Here is a 26,335-nt window from a genome sequence, read left to right as displayed (position 1 = left end):
TCAGGCTCCATGCTCAGCAGGGATTCTGCTTGTCCTTCTCCCCCTTCCTATGCCCCTCCCAAGCCCACCTCCTGCTTGTGCTTTCTTGTACATGCTCTCTCTCTGTCTCTCAAATAAATAAATAAAATCTTTAAAAAAAGATAGCTTCAATAAAAAGTTTAACAGATATACAGAAAATAATATTAAGGACAACATTACTCTTTTCCTTCTTTCAGGAAGTAGAAGAAAAAAGTCAAAGAAATAAAAATAGTATTTTATCTACTTTACCTATTCTCTACTTACAAATCATTGCACTGCTTAGTGAACATCTTCTGACCTCCATTTCAGCACACTCACTCCACTACAGTGCTCCCCACACATAGCCATTCTCCTAGTGACACTCCTTTAGTGACAGCTGGTTGAACATGAGAAGGCAGAAAATGGGTTGGTTTGAGGCAGAAACTTACTCTTTCCAGAGACTGCAGTTTCTGATAAATGAAGGTTCATCTCTGTGGTAATCACTACTCTTGCTTATCAGATACTCCTAGTTTTCTATCTACCCCCCTCATGGTGGTAGGCTGTTCTCTCTCCTGTAGTTTGAGGTTAAGCATTGCTCTGTGGCTTACTTTGGCCAGTGAAATGTGCAACAGCTCTGGGAAGCCTTCAAAGGTTCACTACTTGGTACATGCTCTTCTTTCTGTCACAATGAAACCTCTTCTAGCCTGGGTCACTGAATGCTGATACAGGACAAAAACCCCTTCCTGCCAACCCAAGCTGGATTTGAAGCTTGAGCACTTAGATAAACCTTGCTTGGGCTAAGCACTGACTGCTCGTATGGCAATATAAACTAGAATCTCTACCGTCTACATCCTTGCATCTGCTCTTTATGTGTTCTGAGTTGTGAACCAAAGGGGGATGCCACACAGAAGAACAGGATAGAGGAAGCCACCTTGCACCCTTTAATAGTGGAGCCTCGATCTCATGCATAAGTTACCTGGAGCTCAGTGGTTTTAAGTCAAATACTGCATATATTCATACCTGAGTCGCTCCATATACCATTCTTTCTATCTGATGAACTCTCCCTAGACCTTCTTCTGTACTCTTCAATTATTTAACGTGCTCATCCATCACAATCCCTTCTGATCATTTCCCTAGGAAAATTTCTCTGAATCCACACATCAGGTAAGATTCCTTGGCTTTCTGCTCCTACACTTGTACTTTTCTTTCCAGTGTTCACAATGATCAGTGTTTACAAATTCTTGGCTCTTTTGCTTGACTCTTTGATGCAGAATCTTTGGCTGGGCCTGGTACACAGTAGGTGCTCAATAAATATTCATCAAACAAAGAGACAAGTGAGTGTAGCATCAAGAAAGCCGAGAATAAGTCTGGAGAATATAGAAATAATATATTGGGGGAAGGCAGAAATAAAGATGAAAGCACAGCTGAAAACAGAGCCAGTTAAAGGGCTCCAGTGTAGCGGTGCTCAGGTAACATCAGGAAGCAGGTACATTTCCATTCTGGCATCTCAGGGCAGCTGGTGTTATAAAAATAGTGACTCAGACTCAAAGGGGAAAAGTTATCATTTTCTTTCTACCTAAGTATTGAATTTTAAAAGCAAAGCTTCAGGCCCTTTCTAATCACATTAGAGTGACTCCTGCCATGCTTTACTAAAATGAAAGCCTCTGAAGTGTGGAGGAAATGGTGTTTAAAATGTACTAAGTAAGGTAACTTACACCTTCCCCAAAAAAGTCTGAACTTCCTGCCATCCCTCCTTTTGAAATGCTATAATTTGACGTTGCCTTCCTTTGGCAATGTACACTGTTTCTTAATTCATATAGATCACGCATAAACCTATTTGTTAAAAGCATAATGAAACATCTCATAGAAAAACAGAGCTTAATGCCTTTGTGGCTTTCAACAATATATTACATCTCCCTTCTCTTTCATGCTTCTCTGGAAACTTAAGTCTTAAGTGACCTTTCTTAATAGACATACAAACTCACTGGTGGTTTTTGGGATAGACAAGTTACAAATATCTTCCAGGGGGAGTACCTCAGGGTTCACTTAACTCTCGAGCCTGATGGAGGGAAACTGAGGCAGCCCTCGGAGGGTGGGGTGTGAGAGTGGCCACTGACCTACCACGGCAGCACACGCAAGAAGAACCTTGGAATGCCAACACTGTGTATAACACAAATGAAATGAGAGAGCCCTTTAAATTTTAGAGGGTGCTATAACAAAACCTGATTTAAAAGTCATTGACTTCCCTCCATAGCCATAGTAAAAGTCTCATGAGCCTGCCTCTCTCCACCAAATGAATAGAATGAACAAAACCTCAATGGTGCAGTTCTTTATAATAGCAAAAGTATTCTGAGCTGAGCCGCCGTCATTCCTCCTTTTATAACTTTCCCCCACCCCCTTTTTGACCTCACTCAGTGAAAAGCTCTTTTAAACTAGTTTTTCTTTTATCTGAAAGAGATGCTCACTTTGAGTCAGGCTGTCTCTGTGCCACTCTGCTTTAGCAGGAATTACACCTAGCAGTTGTGATGTCAGTAGACAAAAATTCCCAGTGACTTATGGGTAACAAAATGAGCGAAGAATGAATGACTGAATGAAAATAATAAAAGTCCCAGGTAAGGTGTGTTTCTATCACAACCGTTCTGTAGAATGGGAATAGTCCTCTTTCCCTTGCAAGTGTAAAAAGGAAAATTAATTACTTAAGATTTATGCAAACAGCTATTATGGTACCAGAAGTCCCAGCTGGGAACAGCACACTCAAACCAGCAGTTGAAGAGAGTTTAATAAAAGGAGCCTTGGTAAAGGGATAGTGACTAGAGAAACCAACAAAAGCTGGTGCAGTGTTCCAGGCTGTCAACACCTGAGAACATCCCTAACACAAGGAGGGGGAGGAGTTACCCAAATCCAGAGAGAGTAGCTGTATGAAAGGGGCCTCTCCACCAGAGCTATGGCTGTCTGTGGAAGGCAGTCAGCAACTGACTGGAGGCAGAGCCAGAACATCATAAGGCTCATTCTCACTTTCCTTTCAACCTCCAGTCCCCTGCATTTGGCTGTCATTGCCCAAACCCAGGCAGAAGCCAGAAGGCAAGTTGGGCTATTGATGCAGTTGTCATGGGTCAGCCTTCCTGACTACTGAGCCAGAATGGGGGCAAGAGGGGTCAGAAAATAACCAATGCGTTAACACGTAGTAGAGATGCGATAAATGGCCACCGACTCTGAAGCTGAGTGTAATGGAATGAGAAAGCAGTAATTCATATTCATTGATTTACTCATTTAACATTAGCCCTTTATGAAGCCCCTATCATGTAAAAGAACTCTGCTAGTCCCTGAGCACACAAAGAAATAACACACGATTGCTGCCTTCAAAGAGTTGTAATGGAGAAATCAGACAATAAATAAGCAAATGACAATATATCATAGTGATATTAGTGAAATATTGACAAAGTATTTTGCAAGGTCATTATTTTGAGATTCTGGTTGACAAATTCCTTAAACTGATTTGAGACAAATGCTGACATAGTGCCAGAAATACTGGTGAATATCATGATATGGTTACTTGAAGCTCCATGTATTTAGAATTTGATACTGAATTTTTTATTATTTGAATCGGTCTTTTTTTAAAAAGATTTTATTTATTTATTTGAGAAAGAGAGCGCGTGAGCACAAGCAAAGGGGAGGGGCAGAGGGAGAGGGAGAAGCAGACTCCCTGCTGAGCAATGAGCCAGATGCGGGACTTGATCCCAGGACCCTGGAATCATGCCCTGAGCCTAAGCCTGATGCCCAACTGATGGAGCCACCCAGGTGCCCTATTTGAATCAGTCTTAAAGCAAACACATTTGAGTCCTAAATTCTTAACAAACCTTCTAGACCTTTCACCTTGAAAGAGTAAGTGGCTTTGGCTGGCTATGTTACATAAACTAGTGTTTGCTAACTTTTATTTTTGCAATTGTTCCACTCTCAGAACCATACCAAGCATTGCACAGAAAACACACAAAATAACAGGACACTCAACTTCTAGATATCAGTAAAATTTCTCCATTAATAAAATATAACTTTATTATGGCAAAAAACAATCATGCAGGCTAATTGTGAACAGCTTGAATTCCATAAATGTTTCCCAGCTCTGACGACTTTTATAACACACAAATATAAGCAAATTGGCTGACAAACCTAAGCTTCACAGTGTACCTCAAATGATATAGTGTGGGTTTGTTCATTTATTTACCATCATTGTGGAGCTGCTTACAAGTACTTACATGTCAATATTCCTGAGAATATATATTAGTGTTGCTCCATAATTCATCAGTATCACTAGAAAAGATGGGTTCGGTACAGTAACTTAAAATTGTCAAGAAAGCCTTCATGGGTATTTGCCCAAAGAAAATGGAAACACTAATTTGAAAACATATATTCACCCATATGTATTGCAGCATTATTTACAATAGCCAAGATATGGAAGCAGCCTAAGTGTCCATAGATAGATGAATGGATAAAGATGTGGTGTATACATATAATGGAATATTACTCAGCCATAAAAAAGAATGAGATCTTGCCATTTGCAACAACGTGGATGGACCCAGGGTATTAAGCTAAGTAAAATAAGTCAGACAGAGAAAGACAAACACCATGTGATTTCACTTACATGTGGACTCTAATAAAACAAATGAACAAACAAACTAAAACAAAAATAGACCCATAGATAGAGAGAACAAACTGGTGGTTTGCCAGAGGGGAAGAGGTGAGGAATTGGAAAAATGGGTGAAAGGGAGTGGGAGGTACCGGCTTCCAGTTTTGGAATGAGTAAGTCAAAAGGATGGGTAGTACAGCATAGAGAATATAGTCAATGGTTTTGTAACATCATTGCACAGTGATAGATGGGAGCTACACTTGTGGTGAGCACAGCCTAACAGAGAGAAGTTGAATCACTATGTTGTACACCTGAAACTAACATAACGTTGTGTGTCAACTATACTTTAATAAAAAATTAATTTTAAAAAAGGAAAGCTTTCAAAGATCCTTTGTTGCCTTGATTTTTTTAAAGATTTATTTTTTAATGTAATCTCTACCTCCAGTGTGGGGCTCAAACCCACGACTCTGAGATCAAGAGTCACGTGTTCTACCGACTGAGCCAGCCAGTCACGCCTCCTCTAATTCAAAGATACGTTATTACCAAAGGCCTAAGAGCTAACTCCTTCTTAAGGCCTCCAAATATACCTCTGTTCCTCAGTCATTCTAGCAAGCAATTTAAGTGCTTAATAAGACAAAATCCAGTAACACTGAACCACAATGACCTCTGTCAAAAACATTACCAGCAGCTGATAATTTTAAATTAAATAAAATAGAGACTGATGGTATTGGCCCTGTGCCTTCAGGATGTGGGTCTGTACGTGCCATACTCATGGTCCGTTCAGCCCCCAACTCTGCAATCGTGGGCACTTATTCCTAACGCATGCTAACGGCTGTTGCTGGCTCCAACAAAACCATGTTTTGTACAGGTTTAATCCATTTTAGGCAAAGCCAAGAGTGATCATTTGTATTTTAAGATTTAAATAAAAATTGTGGTTGCCTATTTTCTTCATGAATTTTATACTTTACAAATGTAATGCATGACACTCATTAATTCAATATATGAATTATATATGTGTGTTATATGTTCATATATGACTCAATCTATAAAAGGTCATTTATATCCAGTTTATCAGAAGTTCCTTTATTTCATAAACCCTTCTACCTTTTTAAAACTACCCAAAAGGAACATATGTAAGAAATTCTGATGTGATGGACACAGAATGGGCTTTGAACTAAGCATACTTCTATTCAAATCACCACCTCTGCCACTTAGTAACCCAGGGACTTTCGGCAAGTTAATTAACACCTCTGAGCCTTACTTTCTTTATATGTTAAGCATCAATGACATACATAACTATTGGATTGTTGTGAGAAATAAGGAAAACATATAAAGTATCTATAAAGTGTAAAGAGGAAGGACTCAATAATTATTTTAATTTCACTATGCCCCTTTGTTTGCTCTCAATAATGGACTAGGTATCTGTGAAATAGACATGAAACCAGCAAAACTTTATAGTGTTAGCCTTCCTGTCCCAGAAGACTTTTGTTGAAAAAGGGGCATAAGAGATTTATTTGAATGTTCTTCCTTCTCTTGCACACTTTCTTGTCTGATGGCCACAGATAATCAGTAACCAAGCTCCTCAATAACAAGTCAAATTGATTTCCGATTAGGAAATTGCTTCTCTCTGATTATATAAATAATGGTATCATCCCAGTAGATTGAACTGAATATTAGATTTTATTTTCACTTTTTTTTCCCATTTTAGGGTCCTAAAGTTGCATCAACAGATTTCTGGCAAATATTATTTAACAGGAATTTCTAAAAAGAAACCTAAGGGTTTTAAATGAATACCCTTTGAGTTAAAAGCAGCAATTTAGTTACTAACAAAATGATATTTTGGCATAAAATTAATATTTCTATTTCTATTCTGTCAAAGTAGTTTGCTTCTTTTTGATTGTTAACCAGATTTCTGAACATTTCCAGATTTTTAAGTTTTTCCTTTACCTTTTTTTATAGAATTGCCTGAGTTTATTTCTTGAAGTTTCCATATGATGTTTTCATAAAACAGTTCATTCCTTTGACTGAGCTTTTTTAAAAAGGGTAATGATAATGCCTTACCCTTCATTATCTCGGACTTTGTAGGATATCGTATTTCTGGAGACACAACAGGTGAACAGAACCTCTGATCGCTGAGCTGTTTTATTATTTGAACGAGATATTCTCCTGGGACCTATAAAAAGATTCTGATACCTAAAACCTGAATTTATCTTTGAATTTGGCAGCAGAGCTCTTTGTAAAATAGCAGTGTTCTGGAGGAACTAAGTTTTCTTTATGTATGATTCATCTGGCCATATTCATGCAAAATAAAAGAAATGTACAGAAGCAGCAATGAAATGGAATATATTCATCCCAACATAGGCCAGTTTTACTTGATGAAAACAGAACTATTCAACAATCAATCCATAAAAGGAAAGATTTCTAGATTCGTGGCTGATATAAAGAGCTCCCTTTTAGAACTCTTTTTTGGTTGACTTTCTAACCTTCAAGGTTTATACAACATTCATTGAGAAAAATAAAAGTGGTTTGACTTTAATTGGTTATGTAAATTGGGTTATTTTACATAATTAAAACATACTGAGCTCACACAACTTCATGCCTGAAAAAACAAAATAAAACACCATAATATTTTAGAAATTGTACTTGCTAATTTCAAATTCCAAGCCCCAGTTTATTGACAGGACTACTCACGTTTGTCATATTTTGTCCGGTGGACAAAGAAAAGTGGGAAACTGGCTGTGCTTCTGGTCTCTGCTCTGGCTCTAATTTGCTTCAAATGTCCCAATGACTTTACTATGTTTCCTGGGCAGAATAAAGTTATAGGAGGGCAGCCTTTCCGTGACTTCTGATCATTCATGTCATAAACACAATATTTGCAAGAAAAAAAAGAGGAATCCAGAGCTTCTTCACTGAAGGGTCAACTTACTTTATTACCTAATTCATTATGACTGATTGACTTGAACTCTTGGCTTATTTTGTGAACAGAAAGGACTACCTTTGCGCAGGCAGATTTTGAGAATTAACAGGGCCATAGTGTTTGGAGGACGTGTGATTTGTCCCTAAGTGGGGTTCCTGAATCTTAAAATGCCTTCACCTTCCTTTGATATCTAGAACCCTGAAGTAAGCTCAAGAGTTATTATACCACTTGAAAGATGAAAATGAAACAAACAAACAAAACCAAGAGTCAAAGAGGTGAAGTGCCTTCCATAGGGCTCACATAGTCACTTAGCCAATAAAAAGTTGAAGTAGGGCTCAAAAATAAGACCGATATCTCCATGGACAAAAAAGGAATAGAAATACACGGATGTTCGTCAGGGCTGAAGCCTCTGGAGAATGATTTGATTTGTATTTTATTTTAAAAGGTCACTCACTTTCATGTGGGCACCAGATTGTGAAGGGCAAGAGAGAAAGCAGAGACACCACTTTGGAGCCATCTTGGGGAGCAGGAGAGAAGATGGGGACTTTTCCTCAGGTAATGGCCTGGGAAGAAAGAGAGGTCAGATTCAGAATGTTTTGGAGGAAGAAACAATAGTAATTGTTGATAGATTAGATGCATGAAGTTAGGGAAAGAAAATTTCTAGACTAGAGGTGTTCTAGACTTCTACAATGAAAGTGAATATACCTCAATCTGAAGTAACCATGGAAGGACAACAGTGAAGTGAATCTTGCCCATTCTGCTACTACTCAGCCTTTCTCTCTGAACCATGGAATTGTTTTGAAAGCAGGTTGTGATCCTTCTATAGGCTACAATAAAGAAGAAAGGTGTATAAATAAATAAACAAATAAAATAGAGACAAGAATAGCTATATTCTGTTACAAATTCAAGCATATCTCTTTTCAGTAGCTTCTGGTACTCTCAGTCTGGCCTCATCTTATCCACCAGAGTTTGATTTCTAAAATAATTTGATTATATCTCTCCTCTATCTGACACCTTCAGTACTTCATCACCTGACATACACAAGTCCAGATGCTTAGGATGGTCCCGAGGCTCTTTGTAGTCTGGCCTCACCTTACCAGACTTCCTCTCGGCCAAATCCCCCATGCCTTCCTCCCAAGCCTGTATTCTCACAAAACTGAACGTTCTCGCTTTAATACTTATTGTTCTTTGTGCCCAGAACACTCTTGGTTTCTTCCTGGGCCTGGAAAAACTTGTTCATCTTTCCAGTACCAATAACCAATTCCTTCTCGGGAATTCAGTTATCCCAGGGATAAAACCGCCCTTGAATTCATTTCCCTGATCATGTTTTTCACAATTTATGACCAATCGCTGTGTCTCCATCTCTCCTGATATACTGTGAGATTTTCAAGGGCAAGAACCTGGTCTTTTTATCTTTTTTCATTATTGTATCCCCCAGTGTATGGTAGGTGCTCATCAGTGCTGATTGAAATAAATTAAGGTCTGCCTCATTATAAAAATTTATAGCAGGTAAAATAAAATATTTTCTCTAAAAAATCAAGATGTGAAAGCAAAAGGTCCACTTTGGTCAAAACAAAACTAAATTTTGTGAGCAATCAAACTGTTCATAAATTGGGAGAGTACTCTTCTGATATATAAATAACCCTTAAAAAATACCATCTGTGCATTTTTCTAAGTCAGTGTTTTTTTAAGTTCTTTGTTTTTTCCCAAAGAGGGGGCTGTCAGAGGTGCCTTTAAAATTGTCATTAAAACTGTTGGATAATTTAATAGATTCCTATGAATACACAGCTTTGCAAATAATTTTGGAGGCTTTCAAGTCCACTAAAATTCCTTCATGGAATAGATCAAGACTAAGTTAAAGTATCTTCTGTAAACTTTTAAAAATAATATATGGTAAATCTTCTCTATAGTTGGAGTATTGTCCACATTGCCAATTGTTACTATTCTCATAGTGTGAGTGTCTAATACTGTGGTTGATTTAAATGTGCTAATACATAAAGGTAAATATTTGTTGTAGACAGCATACAGTTTTGACACAATACCACATAGAACAATACAACATCGATGTAAAACTATGCGAATTTTCATTCCAGATAGAATTCGTTTGCAAAGGATGACAGTGTAACCTTTTCAATCCATACCACTCCATATCCTTTCCTGAAGGACAAAACAGCTAACAAGGAGCTCCAACAAAAAAAGAGAGAGAGAGAGAGAGAGAAACATTATAAATCCTACCTTAATCTTCTAAAGAAGTGAATTGAATTTCTTTCCAAACATGAAAAAATATTTTATTCTCTCTCTTCCTGTTTTCTTCTTTGCCTTTAATTCAGAAGCTATGTCACAGATGAGCTAGGAGTAGGTTCATCAGGAAGTATAGCATGTATCCAAGACCCAATCAAACAATATTTTGTTGATCATTCTCTTTGGAATGAAATATACTCAAGAGTTCAATAGAGATAGCCGTCCAGCAGGGATTCTTTTAAAAAAAATTTATGCTCCTGCGCTGTCTGTGCCACCTGCCTGAAATGTCCTTTTCCAGGTGTCTGCTTAGCCCACTCCTTCACCACCTTCAAGTCTTTGTATGTCAACTCACTTGCATCCCTTCCTTTGATCCTCCTTATACTGCTGACTTATTCTTTTATTCCTTGTAGGATTTAATCTCTTCTGACAATATTTATACTTTATTATGTTTATTGCTTGTTCCCCTACTGCTTCCAAAATGTAATCTCTTCAAGGACAAGAATCATACTAATGTATTCCAAACATCTGAAATAGTACTTGGCACATGGTAGGCTCTCAGTAAATATTTGTTGAATCAAATGAGTGATGGATTGACTATACAGCCTAGGATTTACATATTAATTCATTCTGAGGATACAACAGTGAATAAGAAGACACGGTCCTGTACAAAAACTAACTGATGGTGCCTCTGATGTTAGGATCTAGCCCTGAGTAAAGGAACAGGGATGGTTCTACTGAATCTATTCAGTTTGGGGAAAAAAAAAGACATCTGTTGCAAGGATTTCAATGATACTTCAAGAATGTAAATTACTGCTTAATTTTTGAATTCAGGGTGACACCTGATCCTGAGCCCTTCCCCTTTCTTTGAGTAATCATTTGGTGAGGAACTAAATTGAACCATTCGTTGCTGTGTCAGAAAGCTGAATGTTAGGAGGATAATAGTCTGAGTATCATAAAGTATGGAGCTACAAAGAATAAAATAGTATAATTTCTTCTTTTCACAAATGAGACTAAAACTAAATAGCTTCAGAAGTTAGTGTCCTGAACAACCATGTCAGGTGTCTAAGTATGGATCTCAGAGGGTTGCAGATACTTAGGAGCTAATTTCATAGGACCAGACACTGTCTCAGCATTGCCCTCACAAATGCACAGAGAGTGGCCCCACCCACAGAGTTAAAGATCCAGTGTCTTCAGCAAGCTGTGTGCAGTCAGCGTAGGTGCATTGATTTTGTCGGCCAAGAACTCAGGGCCACATGAGAGGAACACTGACGTTCCTCCAGGTTATGGTCTATACAGTCCAGTCTGCTGTAACAGAATACCATCCTGGGGAGCCTAAACAACCAACATTTATTTCTCACAGTTCTAAGAACTGGGAAGTCTAAGATCGGTCAGCATGGTTGGGTGCTTGGTCTGGCCCCTCTTCCTGTTTTACAGACAGCTGCCTTCTTGCTAGCAAGATGGGAGACGGGATGGAGAGAGACCAAGCTCTCTGGTCTCTTTTTGTAAGGGGACTAATCCCATCATGGAGACTCTACCTTCATGACCCCATCTAAATCTAATTGCTTTTCAAAGGCCCCACCTTCAAATATATTGCATTGGGATTAGACCTTCAACATATGAATCTTGAGAGGACACAAATACTCAGTCCATAGCAGTCTCCAAGAAATATCTGTATGTGCCTGTGTGGAAATTTTCTGGGGTCTCTTAGAGATTTAATGAAGAATGGTCTAGGCTCTCTCAAATTTGGGGATTCCTTCCCCCTCCTCTACCCACCCTTACTTATTCTTACCTTTGCCAATATGTCTGATTCCTCACCCACCTGAATCCTCCTATTTTAGAAAAAGAATAAAAAAGAAAATATTTTAATGTAAACTAAATATATCTAAATGGGTGAATAAGTTTTCTCCTGCATTTTTCTTTCAGGAACAAGCCACTTCTAGGAAATAATTAGGTTTATCTGACAGCAGTACTTGAAAGATTAGAAGTAATACCATATTAAAACTGCATATAATAACATGAAAAGTAAAAAATGGATTCTAGAAAGCATTGGCTCAGATAATCCCATACAGGGTGTTCTCTTTTTTTCTTGTAATTCACTTTATTGATAGGTACATTATTTTTAGACTCAATCGTAGTCAAATTTATAATTGGATAGATTATCCTAGTGAATTCTTAAATCCTGGCTAAACATTTCTTTTATTATTCCCTAGAATCCCTTTATTACTTGCTAGCTTATAGAATAATCTTAATATTAAGTTAAGCAAAGAGTTTTAAAGCAATATCCCTTAAAATATTTAATACATTCTAGAGGCCAATATAAGTGGCTTTAAGTTTGACCATTATCATACATAATATACACAGCTACTATTGTCTATTTACACAGATAATTAAAAATTGATTACATTTTGGGAAGCCTCTGTAAATATATCAAAACTAGGGAACTTATCATCCAGCAGAAGCCATCCATTAGATATTCTGTCATTAATATTTTTAAGGTGCAATTTCCAGAAGACTATATTTCATATTTTAGCTTTAGTAGTAATTTTCTTGTAATCACTGCAAACTCAAAATTATTTTTTCATAATTTAGGACCCTTAGATTGTCCATTAATAAATGCATTAATATTTATCAAATGAGAAAAAAATCCTTTTTAATATGCTTTTAAAATGTCTTAAATATAAGTCTTGCCCTGTAATCCAAACTGGCTTTCAAGGGGCCCCTGTGAACTATCAGACTGTCACAATGATATAAATTATATAAGAAAAGAAATTATATAGTAATTTAAATAGTACTTCTAGAGAGGACATGATACTAGGATCAAATCAGTATTTTTGTTAAAGACTTTGAAAAGCAGATTGTATGCCAATAAGCCCATACATCCGACTGGTAGTGAAAAGTACTTTTAGACTCAGGTCGTCACATTGGCTTTGCGGGTAGTATAAAACAAAGAGCTGTAGTCTACCTTCAATATGCCATCTTTTTCCATTTCATACAACTGCTTCATTCTAAAGAATTTCAGTGACCAGAAAGAACCAAGTCAAAATAAGGTGAGTGTGAGAACAAAACTTCGAGGGAAAAAAATGCCCAGGCAGAGGAGTCTAAGAAAGTGAAATTTCATGTATACATTGTTCTTTGGTACTTCTATTTTTAAACACCTTTTGTATGAATGCTATTCTAAGGCTCTGTAGGGGGTGGGTAAAAAGATGTACACAAACGCTAAAGTTCTTGGAGTTTATAGTATGTATGCAAGTATTATTTCAGATCAAGTAAAGAGCCACGTGAAAGGCATAGAAAGAAATGCTGTCAGAGTGGGAGAAAGAAAGAGATAGCTTTCTGAATAAAGCAATCAAGGAGGGTTTTATTGAGGAGGTAACATTTAACAGGCAGGGAACAAGGTGTACAAGGGTTCATTGGAAGACAGTTAGTAGCCCAGGAGGACTGTGCAAACTAAAATAAGTCTGGAAATGAAGTTTGGACAAGTCTGTGAAAGGCTTTGAAGGCCAGAAATCCAAAGCAACTGACTACAGCAACCACTATGTTCTTAGATTCTTTCATGTGCATGTTGGCCTGTGGGACACAGAGTATCCATGAGTGAGTTGTGAGTTCAATGGGCCCATGATGAGAGAGAAAACAGCCACCTGTGCTATCCGGTTCACCATGTTGAATGGTAAAAAGAGAGTCCATTTATAATTTCTCTATCTTCATTACTCACTTAATAGATATTTCTTGAAGAATTATGACATGTAGTGGTAGGGAGCAAGGGGAATTGGTTTGGGTTCATTCATGTCTGCCTTCAATCCTCAGCTCCACTAATTATTTATAATCTCTCTAAGCCACAATTTCCTCTTCTGTAAAATGGAGATACGCTGCTTCCTTGCAGAGCTCCTGTGCATGCCAAATGAGATACTGTAAGTAAAAGCCTTATCACAGGCCTGGTAGGTGGTTAGTGCTCGTTTAGCTCCCTCTTACCCTGGCCTTTCCCAGGCTCTGTTCTGTCCCTCCCTCCGGGTCTCTTGTCTTCCCCCACTGCTAGGGCCACGGAAGCCTTCTTCATAACTTTCTCTGCTCTCTAGATCCTAGAATTACATCTAAGCCTCAGCAAGAATAATTTAAGGAATCCTTACCCAATATTCGGGACACAGCTCCAGTCACAGTCTTGGTAGCAGCTTAGCTCTGACTTTGAATGTGATTTCTGTCTTTGGACTTTTGCCCAGTCAACTCTTTAGAACCCCAGTCTTTCTCAGACCTGGCTTCTCTTTTCTCCTGGCCAAACTCCACTGCCTCTCATTATCCCCTTTTCTATTGGTTCTGTTGGCCTGGACCCTGGTCTGGTGACTGGAATCCTGCTACATGTATTGAACGTCGCCCATGTGTAGGGCCTGTCTGTTATTCAGCGTATTTCCTGATCCTGGATTGGGCCCTGGGCTTGTGTCCTTCCAAGATTTTGTTTATTTTTATGGAACTGAGCCACCCCTCCCCACAGCCGCTTTATTAGAGCACTAACTTGGGTCTTTTGCCATGCCACTGGAATTTCCTTGGACCCTGCAACTAAGGAAGTATGTGATTATGTGTGTGTGTGCAGAGGCTTGGCATGGTTCCTGGCACTAGTCTCTCAGTCTACTGGGATCAGTACCAGGCATTCTTAAGAGGTACCATTCTTAAAATGTACAAACGTAACTAAGGCAAGTCCTTACACTTAAGGATTGTATGACAAAACAGGGGAAATGACACAAGTGCATAATGAAGTATAGTGCAAGACAGGATATGGGAAGTGTGTCAGAGAACATCAAAACCCTGTGCAAATTCATAGAAACAAGAAATCAGATTAGGTAGGCACATTTCCGAGCTGCCATGTTCCAAGTGACATCTGAGCTGTGCTTCCAATGTTGGATATCGACCAACAGATAAAGGAGAGCACACAGCTAGAACACAGAAGCAACATAAACAGACATAGGGCACCAAGAAAAGAGTAAGTAGAGGATGGGAAGGCTGGAGAGAATCTGATCTGGGCCTAGCTTATGGAAAATCTTAATTGCCTGCCTAGGGAAAAAGCCCTTCATATGATGAGTATTAGAGATCAGGGCTTAGTATATAGCCACACGGGCTAGGCGCTGTCCAACCCCAGGAGGTCCATTCTCACATGCTGGGACTTGGCAAACTTCTGTTTTATTTGGCCAGATAGTCAATATTTTAGGCTTTGCAGGCCATGTGGTCTGTGTTGCAAGTACTCAGCTCTGCCTTTGTAGCTCAAAAGGCACAGACAGTATGTAAAGAAATGAGTATGGATGTGTTCCAATAAAACCTTATTTATGGACCCTGAAATTTGAATTTTACAACATATTATTCTTTTGATTTTTTTCAACCTCTTAAAAATGTAAAAATAAAAAAAATGATAAGCATACAAAATAGGCAGCAGACCAGATTTGGCCCTCAGGTTATTGTTTGCCGGCCCCAATCTAGACTCAATGTGAATGATACACAGGCCATGGCAGAAAACCATTGATGGTGTTTATTAAAGACAAGCATGATACTGTCAAACCTGAACAAGAAAAAGATTCGTAGGGAGACAGATGTGAGATAAGAGACCGTGGTTCATGCTGTGTGTATCTGTGTCTGTGTGTGCATGTGCGCTACTTTTGACACACTTTTGAACTGCCGTGTAGAAAGGGAGTTTGACCTGGACCATTTATTATTGTACACTCTCTATTTCAAAAACGTCCACACAATATATGATCATCAGCTTGGCACTGTGACCAGCTCTCTGAATCTCTTTTATAAAAAAGGATGGCAGAAGTGTCTAAAGAGAAGAAAAGAAGAAAAGCAGTCATTCTCAAGGTTGTAATCTTTGTGGGGGGCGGGAAGTAACCCAGACCCTGGGGTCAAGGCGGTAATGCATAGAAGTTGTTGGTAAAAGGAAACAAAGGAGCGTTCACTTTGCAATAACCTGGTCCTATTTTATCATAACATCACATAAAACATCCTATAAAATTCACTGTGCTTTCTGTTACTCTCCATTTTAAAAGTCAACACTTGGATATGTGTCAGAAATCTTGGTTCAGTGACCTTCAGCTTCAGAAGCTTTATCTCATTATTGATATGCTGTCTGTATTCCAGCACGTGGCTGTGGGTATCTATTTGCAGCTGGCTTTTTTGGATCCATTTCTCTTGTTTGTCACAGTAGAGTTATGTGGGCCAATGACTAGGCAGAAAAATTCCATGACAAAGTTCAATTAGAAACTTCTTATATGGATTTTTGTGTCTTGGTTAGTGTAGTTCTGATTGGTTTCTGGACTCTTAATATTTTAGGCTGTGAATCTGTGACCTTTAAATGACAGTCAGGATGTTCCTAATGTTTAGTGTGTGTAGAGTACTGTTACTAACTGCAAAAAAACATCTTCTGAACTAGAATAATGGGTGGAGGTTCCACAGAGGCAAATCTGCTTAATGTAGGAAATACTTTTCTATCAGACATAGATACAAATAAGTGAAATGAGCTTTCTCAGAAAATAAATGGCAGATTGAGTCAAAAAGAAGTTCTCTACAGGGACAGTTTGTTAATTTGAAACAGGTGACTTGGACTCTTCCTATCCTAATGCTATAGATTCCACTGAGTTTTCCAGAGAACCCAAAGCATATTTTAACAGTAGAATTCACACCTTTGAGTATCTCACATTACATGGATTTAAAAGATTAGACTTGCTTTTGATAAGATTGTTTTGCATCTAGAAAACTGATAAAGAGAATACCGTTATTACCATTGTTACCATAATATTTTGCCATCATCAATAATCTGGAGGTGACTTGCAAAATAATTACATATGAATTCAGTATCTTTTTGAAGTCTGACAACAAACATATTCATTAATTACCCAAATCTATAAAAAGTAATGTTTTTAAAGGACTTTGATATATCCTTAAATACATTCTAATGAAATTTTTCAAATAGCTGATAGCTGGTCAATATTATACCTTGTCCTAACTACGCATCAATCCTTGGAACATACGGTTGGCTTTGTTGTGCAATAGCTGATCCAGGTGGACGCCCTCCAGCAACAGAGTGTAAGATACCATGTGAGCTGCCAATATTGCATTCATTCACTCTTGAAGGCAGTGATAACACAAAAGTGTCTTCAGAGGCTGCAAACTCATGCTTTGGGTAATCTTTAATGTTTATCATATATAATGTTTATCGTATATCACAGTTTCCTTTGCATTTTCTTCATGCTCCATACATAGAAAATACACCAACACTGATACATAAACAGTTCCTTACTTCACTGCTTAGGTGTCACAGCTGTTAAGCAAGCAAGACTGAAAATGGTACCATTCTCTATGGCTCTAACAAAGTTGATGGAAAATAGTATAATTCATTATATCTCATCCAGTTAGGCTTCTAGGTTTCATACTGCATTATTTATGTACTTGCATTTCAATACTAGCCTAAATTTGGTAATTCTGCTTGCAAACTTTTATAGTTGAAACTAAAAAATCCCTCTGATACAAGCAAGCTATGTATTATTTTCCCCCCTTTGTGGATTTGAAAACAGAGACCCAGAGTTAAAAACTGACTTACTCAAGGCAACGAGGTAGTGATCAGTTCAACCAGATCTGAGCTCAGCTCTGCTGGATCCTACTCCTGTGCTTTCTCCATTGCTTCATGCTGCATCTTGAGAAGATCATTCCAAAGCTGGCTGCTGTGTGAAACCTGAGGAGTGTGCACCAGTGTCCAGGTTTCCTGCCTTGAAGGGCACTTAGAAGACTACACTTCTAACCAGCCCTCTCATAGTTAAGTGGGACCATGGGACGAGCTGACCATTGGACCATGAGCAGAGGTGCTGTATGTCACTTCTAGCCTGAGTTAAGTAAAAGGCTCTGTGGGTCCTTTCAACACAATCCCTTTGGGGGCAAGCATGGAGGCCATATGTTGAGAGAGTGGGGCCAAAAGATGCAAAGAGCCTAGATCGCTGAGTCACTGCATGGAAGAGAGCCATCACAGTGAGTCACCTGACTTAGGCAGACTTTGAGGAAGAACTAAGCTTTCTCAGTTAAGCCACTGAGATCTGGGGCTTGTTAGTCACGGCAGCATAAGCTCAGCCTGCTCTAATACAACCCATCTCGATCCTATCTACAGCTGCTATTAACATGTTAGCATTCTCTGCTGCTATGATGGTCAGAGAAAGTACAAAAACTCCTCTTTGGTGCTTTCGGGACAATAAAGCAGGAGAAGGTAATAGGGATTTGCCATAATTTTAAATCAAGGGGCAAGGAAGGACTCACTTAAAAGATAACATTTGATTAATAACTCAAAACCATGCAGAGAAATCTGCAGGAAATGCATTCTCAGCCAAAGGGAATTGTCAAGTGTCTGACATTTGAGAAGCAGCAAAGACACCAGTGTAGCTGGAATACAGTGATTGGGGGAAGACAGTAATGAGAAATGAAGAGAGATGAGGAGAAGAGGTGCATCATGGAGGGCCTTGTGGGCTATTATAAGGACTTTGGCACTTGCTCTGAGGGAAAGCAGGAACCACTGGGAAGTGTGTAGTGACATAGTTTAATTTATATCTTTAAAGGATTGTTTTCTAAAAGCCTATTTATGACACGAAACAGTTACTTATGATGGATGATGTTGTTGCAATATAATCCTGACTTCAGGATGTGTGGTTTTGATCCATGACTAATTCTCACCAAACCAGTGCTGGTGGTGTTAACTCACACTGCAAATTATATTGATACCAGTCAGACTCCTAGCAGGGTTCCCAGTGATACCCTAGGCTGCAGTGCCCTTATTTGAAACACTTGCCATAAAGCTATCAAAGAAATCCTTGCAGGAGTCTTTATTCTCCCGAGCCTCCACTGTAAATCATCAAAAATAGTTGCATATAATTTCATAGCAAATGAAACCAGCACTTGGAATGTCCTAGGTAACGACAGAAAGAATACATTAATCTTACAAACCCTTTGCTTTGTCATTTCCTTCTGGACACTCAAAAGACATGTTTTGCCTCAGTGTCTCCCATCTACATCAGCCGAGTCCAGAATTTATGTCCATTGTATTCCTGTTCTCAGCTCAGAAAACACTCATTACCCCAGTAGCTCAAGTCAGAAACCCCAGAGGTTGGTAACCATTTCCAAGTTCTTGATCCTACACAAATCCACCCTTTCCCCTCTCTCCTCAAATCCAACCTTCCTTCCCTGTCATATGAATTGCGGGAACATCCCCTAACGGATCTCACTGCACACAGCTCCAGGAAGTATCTTGCGTTTAAACACAAATCTGGGCGTGTACTCCCCTCTCTGCAAGGGAGGAGCTGACCTCTTTGGACTTAAGGATCCTTTACCATCAAGTTCCTGCCTGCCTTTGTAGCCACAGCTCTCATCACGGCTAGATTGCAGTTTTTGCAACAACACGCAACGCTGCTTGTTTTCCAAACATCCAAAGCTACTTCACACATCTGTGACCTTGCACATCACATGCCCTCTGCTGGAACATTTTTTTCGCCTTGTCTAACTGGCAAATTTCTACTGCTTTCAGCCTCTGCTTATATGTCATGGCATCTGTGAAGGCTTCCCTGACCCCGTCTCCAGGCCCCCTCAGTTGTAACTTTATTTCAGTGGTGAACTGGAGCTTACACCTGTCACCCCCACCACACAACCCTTTGTATGCCACGCCCCTCAGATAGAGGAATAGAAGATATATGGTAGGTGCTCAGTCCCTGTTGAGTGAATTAATAACTCTCCCATTCTGGCTCTATTGCCTGGCATTAACATAAGTGAGAGGATGTCATGTCTGTATTTGATACCCATCCCGTGATGCTCAATGGGTAGAAAATGGCATTGTGTCATCATTTCCTTCTGGAGGGAAAATGTAATTTTTTTCAGCAGTTTGTTGGGTGAGTTGAAAATAAACAGTACTTTAATTTTGAACTTGTTCTTACTCAGGTTTGGGGGGTATTTTGGGGCTTTTTATTGCACAAGATTGACTTATTTTTGTAATTCTTCTTTGGCTTACAGCCGGTGTTATTGAATGATTACCATTCTTCTTAGGGCTAACCTCATTTTCTTTTGCAGTGGATGCTTTGGCTATGAAGGGGAAACCTGTTAAGAAAAGTCAGCCTCTGGTTTCTTGGTTCATGTGGGGATTCTGAATTCTGAAATTTGTGTAAAAATAGATTTGATTTAAGAGAGCAGCTATTCTAAAATTAATAATCAAACGATGGGAAAAGTAAAGATGCCTGATTTTTTTAAGGGATTACACTTCAATGATACTATATTGTTTAGTATTTATATTTGGTTCTTTTTTTTCCCCCCCTTATTACAGGACAGCATATGTTCTATTGGGACATTGTGGTTTTTGCCTCATTAACTTGAAAGCCCTCTCTAGTCAGCATAAGGCATGTTTGGATGAATACTGCAATAATCTGCTGTTATAACTGGTGGCTGAGTCATCTGTTTTTACAGGATTGGTACTGTAAAGAACTGAGTCATACGTCTTGTGTCAAAATTGAGTGTGAATTTTAAAGTCGAAAGTAAAATGAACCCTTGAGCATACTCAAGTGAAAATCACAGCAACCTGTGGGCTGAGGGGTTTTTGTAGCAACTATTTGATCTTTTTTCCCCAGTCGTATTCTTATAGTCTTCGTATATTCATGCAGCAAGTAGAAAAATCCAAGCTCAGAGCTCACCAGCACTGTTATGAAAAGGATAATATTAGAAATGATTCTAGTTTCTCTGTGATTAGCTATAAACCTCGATCCTTTGCCCATTATGAGCTTCATTTGCCTGTAGAGTTATCAGTGGTCAAGTGTTCAAATGAGGGGCCAGAGGCATTTTGCAAGTGAGCACCCACCTAGATGGGGTAAGGAGCCTACAAAGATTCATGCACCTTTTGCTCCTGTTTCTTTTCCCTAGAATGGGAGGATTCCCAGCACAGGCACCTGGGTCAGATATCCGAGATAAGATTCAGAGCACAGAACACACTGATAATAGAAACGCATGAAGAGGTGCTTCAGACCAAAAGCACCAAGTTCATTCTGCTGTTGCATCATGATTTAACTCTGAAACTAGGACCAGAAAATCTTCTTTGGGGAAGTCGAATTTGAAAATGTAGCTGCCCCTACAGTTCACCTTCAGGTCTTTTTAAAACTGATTTTCTCTGTCTCCTTATTTAGCGTTGACCCAGGATGCTTTGGAAAACACAATGCAATGACGGTTGAGAATAATATTTATAGAGTTTGTGAATCCAAAAATGCAGTGAAACATCATTAACACAACAGTGGAGGGAAAGCCCCCTAAATGTCAGAAGAATGTCACAGTTCATAAATTGTTCATGTCTGGAGAATACTTAACATAGTGCAGATTAATTAGATTAATGGCGTGTTGTTGATATAGGGTGACTGTCGGGTAGAGGCAAGGTGACATTGACTGTGAGAAGTAAAGACAATGGATTAGGAGTCAAGTCTAGTTAGCGTAGAGCACGAGGGCTTTGAATTTCTCATTCGCCCTTTCTCTAGATTAGGAAGGGAATCTGAAGCCTCATATCATTAGCAGAAGAGTGATTGCCAGTAGGGAGTGAGGGGCGTATTGATGGTGAATGGTCACAAGCAAACAAAACAGAGATGGGATAGAACTGTGCAGGACCTTGATTTTGTATTTCTCCCAAGAATGACCAGTTCCTAATGCAGTATTACCTCCATTTCTTCTCTCACATCTACAAAAAGCATTAAAAACCTTTTTGTTTGTTTTTTGTTCATCTTAACCTAGTTTCTTCAGAATGTACTTGGTATGGTGCTAAGTAGACAATAACTGCCTTTTATTTTCTTGAACAGCAGTTCACAATTAACTATGTGGCTCTGTGATTGCCCTCAAACTCAGTCTCAGAACTTTATGATCATCTTGGCTTTAATAGAACTTTATAGGAATGATGATGGTAACAGCTCCTGTTTATTAAGCACTTATAATATAAACTGTGGTTATATACCTACTTTTTCATCCTCATAACAAACTTAGGAGTTAAGTACAATAAATACATGCATTTTTCCTGCAAAAAAGATGAAATTTAGTGAAGTTGAAAAGCCAATGCATGGTCACATCATGAAATGTAGCAGAGATTTAGTTCTGCCTGTTATCAAAGCACAACAACCTAAAGTCTCTGGAATGTACCACCTCCCAGCAGCTTCCAAATTCTCATGGAGAAGCACATCTTAATTGCAACTCATGCTTGTATTGCTTTTTAAATGCTTGGGGATAAAGATTTTTGGAGGAAATATTAATTCTAAATTAATTTACCATACCTTGGTGACCATGAGGCATAGATCATTCATATTTGTTTATGAAAAACAAAGTGTAATTAATAGCATCAAAACTACAAATGTTGGGGCGCCTGGGTGGCTCAGTCGGTTAAGCATCTGCTTTTGGCTCAGGTCATGATCTCAGGGTCCTGGGATAGAGCCCTATGTCAGGCTCAATGCTCAGGGGGTGCCTGTTTCTCCCTCTCCCTCTGCCCACCCCCCTCCACCACTCATGCGCTCTTTCTTTCTATCCCAAATAAATAAATAATCTTAAAAAAAAAACAAAACATTGATGTTTAGCAAAGAAGGGCCATTTTTTCTTTTTAATTTCATCCCTGATCTGTGTTTTAATTCATATTAAATTTCCAGTTTACAGAAGTTTTTTCCTTTTGGTGTAAACATTTTAAAAATATTTTATCTTTCAAAAATGCAAAATATGACTCAAATACATCCTAACTTTTTAAACAGGGCACACCTTCTACCATATATTAATCTGTTCTTGATGCTCAAATACCATTAAGATGTGCTGGACTCTAAGACCTTATTAAGAATGCCCCAAGGGTGCCTGAGTGGCTCAGTTGGTTGGGCTTCTGACTCTTGATTTCAGCTCAGGTCATGATCTCGGAGGTCGTGAGATGGAGCCCCACGTTGTGCTCCACGGTCAGCAGGGAGTCTGCTTGAGATTCTCTCCCTCTTCCTCGGCTTCTCACCCACTGTCTCTCTCACTCTCTAAAAAAAAAAAATGAAAAATAAAATCTTAAAAAAAGAAATGCCCCAAGTTGATATAGGGTTCTTTGGGATTTTTTTATTATTATGATTTATCTGTATTATTTTATTATGTTCCAAAATTATTATAACACCATCATTCTTTTTTTTTTTAATTTTATTTATTTATCAGAGAGAGAGAGAGCACAAGCAGTGGGAGTGGCAGGCAGAGGGAGAAGCAGGCTCCCTGCTGAGCAAGGAGCCCAATGTGGGACTCGATCCCAGGACCTTGGGATCATGACCTGAGCTGAAGGCAGACGCCCAACTGACTGAGCCACCCAGGCATCCCGTAACACCATCATTCTTTAACACCTATCATTTCATATGGTTACCAAAAGATTTTTTCCTTGTAATGAGAACTTTTAGGACCTACTCTGTTACCAACTTTCAAAAACACCATACAGCATTAATTATAGTTATTTCCTTTGTGTATATACTCAGAAGTGGAATTGCTGGATCATATGATAGTTCTACTTTTAGTCTTTTGAGGATCCTCCATACTGTTTTCCATAGTGGCTGCACCAATTTACATTCCCACCAGCAGTGCATGAGGGTTCCTTTCACTCCACGTCCATGCCAGCATTTCTCTGTTGTCATGTTGATGTTGACGATTCTAACAGGCATAAAGTGATATCTCACCCTGGTTTTGATTTGCATCTCCCTGATGATCAATGATGTTGAGCACCTTTTCGTGTACCTGTTGGCCATCTGAATATCCTCTTTGGAAAAATGTCTATTCAGGTCCTTTGCCCATTTTTAATTGGGTTATTAGCTTTTTTGCTCTTAAGCTGTATGAATTCTTTATGTATTTTGGATATTAACCTCTTATCAGATACATGATTTGCAAATATTTTCTCCCATTCTGTAGGCTGCCATTTCATTTTGCTGATTTTACTATATGGAGTTCTCGTAGCTGTGTTTTTTCCCCTTTGTCATTGATTTTTTTTCACAGTTGACCTTATGTCATTTTATTGAATTTGCTGCTTCAAAATTCCTTTGGGCTAGAGAATGTTAATAGACAAATAATAGAGCTAAAAACACAGCTAAAAATAGAGACTTTTAGAATAGTTTTAAAAATTAGAATAAATAAGCAATGTGGGGGGAACTGAAAGTTTCTTCCATTTTTTTAAAAAAGTGCACATTTCAGGGTTTCTTTTTGCCTCACCTTCTTTTTGCATGGATTTCTAAAATTTAGATTTTTCCAGAGGTATATCTTTTTCTCCTTTGTATCCTATGCTTTAGTTGTAAAAATTACCTGAAATAAGTAATATCCAGACAAGTGCTTTATTGTGACTTTTAAAAAATGCTACATTCTCAGGGGCAAGCTGATGATTTCTGTCAGCTCCTTATTAGATGTCTTAAATCTCCAAGAGGCCATGGCACTGATGTTCTTCAACAGTGGTCTCCAGGCAACGGGATTCCCGTCATTACTACAGAGGACACAAAAGTGAACAGAAATGAGATGAGATGGTTAGTTTGAAGAAAGGAAGAATTCAAAAGGAAATTTAGATGTATTTGAGATATATATATCAGAATGTTCTAGTGTCTTAGAGAGAGAAGTTAAAAGGAAAAATTTTAATCTAGAATTTCGTAAATTAGACTATGAAATTTTTATTTATTTGGGACTTATCTAATAACATTTAGATTTTTATCAATAAAATGTAATGCGAAATACTCTGAAAATATAATTTTGATTCAATCTGATCAAATGCTCAAGTGACTTTCTTCTTTTTCTTTTTTTTTTTTTTAACTAAAATAAGCAGTTTTGGAAGGCAGGACTTAAATATTTGAATGTATGTCCCACCACACAGGAGCAGACACCAAATTATCTCACCAGAATCCTAAATAAATGAGGTCCCTTAATATTCTCTCCATTATTATAGCATTTCCAAGTTTTTTAATGGTAATAAAATTACCTTACTGAAATTAAAATCTACCTACTCCTACTTTTATTTTCCTTATCCACTTACCTCCAGAATCAAGTATAAAATAGATACTTTTAACTACAGTGAATACACTCAGACCATATTCATAAGGAAAAGTATAAACATTTGGGGAAAAAACTAGCACATGTGAATAAAGAATAAAAAGAAAGAATTGTCATAAAAAATACGAATCTACAAGAGCACAGCATGACCGGTTCCACATGGTATTAAAGATTAGAGAATTTAAATTAAATGTCTTAGCTTTAACATTAACTATAGCTCACTGGTGTATTACAACATAAAGACAAACAATATGGAAAAGAAAATAAACTTGGAGTTAAATATATTATGAATGGACTTAGGACACCTCTTTTATATATACAAGGAATCAGAGCCCTCTCAAAGAAAAGACAGAACTGCAGTATCTAATCCTTATAGGTACAAAGACCAAGAGAAATTTTAAGGGCCAAAATAATTTAACCATTTGCTATTTGCCGGAGGGTTTACAGCCTGGAACAATTAGTGTACAGGGAGGAAACAGTGACTTTAACTTTCTTTTAAAATACTCAAATTCATAAATAACATACTTCTCTCTCATTGCTCCTGTCAAACGTGCTATGCGTTTTCATCTGCTCCCTGACTATCCTCCAAAGCAAGCAATATTCGTATCTCCATTTCATCTCTTTTTGCAAGACTAATAACATAAAAAGCAGTTATCAAATTTATACATAGCAAATGAATTCTGCCCATGCTGCATTTTGAATCCAGGGGAAAGTATCTTTGATCTCTTTGCCTTGGTTTTATTTCAAACATCTCTGTCTTTGGTCCCTTGCCTTCCTGTATAGACTATTCTAAAATTTCAAGGCATACGTTATATCCTGGGTATATAAACCAGTGCTTTATTTTAAAAATTTAGCTGGGTGGCTCAGTCAGTTAAGCAGCTGCCTTTGACTCAGGTCATGATCCCAGAGTCCTGGGATCGAATCCTGCATCGGACTCCCTGCTCAACAGGGAGACTGCTTCTCCCTCTCCCACTCCCCCTGCTTGTGTTCCCTCTCTTGCTGTCTCTCTCTCTGTCAAATAAATAAATAAAATCTTTTAATAAATAAATAAAAATTTAGCTGGATTTTTTAAGATGCGAAGACTATTTCACTCTTAATGTGTTTATGGTCTTGGGTTTTGCTATTGCTTTTATTTTTCTCCTTAAATATTATGCATATTCTTTTCTACCATAATGCACTGAGGTACTAGGGCAAGCAAGCCAAGATCCTTTGCTGTATGATTTTTCCACATTTGTTAAAATATACTTATCCGTTGGTACTTTTCAATAATACTCATCAACTTATCATGGTGTGCTCTTCATCTTCAGTACATTTTGCAGTCCATCATTAGTTCTTCCAATACTTCGGAGAGGTAGATAAGTGGGCATTACTGGTCAGATTTTCATTTGGTCTAACTGTGGGAATCCGTCCATCAAAAGAACAAAATGAAATTGAGACCCATTACTGCCACTCTACAGATGAAGGAAATGAGACCAAAAGAGTAAGTGGGGAATCAAGAGGAAAAAGAGTCTGTG

General features: G+C 38.3%; 1 protein-coding gene and 1 long non-coding RNA gene across 2 annotated transcripts in view; one reads left to right on the top strand and one right to left on the bottom strand.

Annotated features, from left to right (window-relative positions):
- Positions 1-26,335, top strand: part of CYYR1 (cysteine and tyrosine rich 1) — a 101,216-nt gene that overhangs the window by 34,009 nt on the left and 40,872 nt on the right. The gene's annotated exons all lie outside the window — the stretch shown is intronic.
- Positions 22,760-26,335, bottom strand: part of LOC116625057 — a 51,287-nt gene continuing 47,711 nt past the window's right edge. The window contains exons 2-3 of the long non-coding RNA XR_004297990.1: positions 24,090-24,264; positions 22,760-22,798 (exon numbers count right to left, since the gene is read on the bottom strand). This is a non-coding gene — a long non-coding RNA (uncharacterized LOC116625057). The remainder of the gene's footprint in view (positions 22,799-24,089; positions 24,265-26,335) is intronic.

This window comes from Phoca vitulina, unplaced genomic scaffold (genome assembly GCF_004348235.1).
Source record: "Phoca vitulina isolate PV1807 unplaced genomic scaffold, GSC_HSeal_1.0 scaffold72, whole genome shotgun sequence".
NCBI lineage: Eukaryota > Metazoa > Chordata > Mammalia > Carnivora > Phocidae > Phoca > Phoca vitulina.
This window is presented reverse-complemented; position numbering and strand designations above follow the sequence as displayed.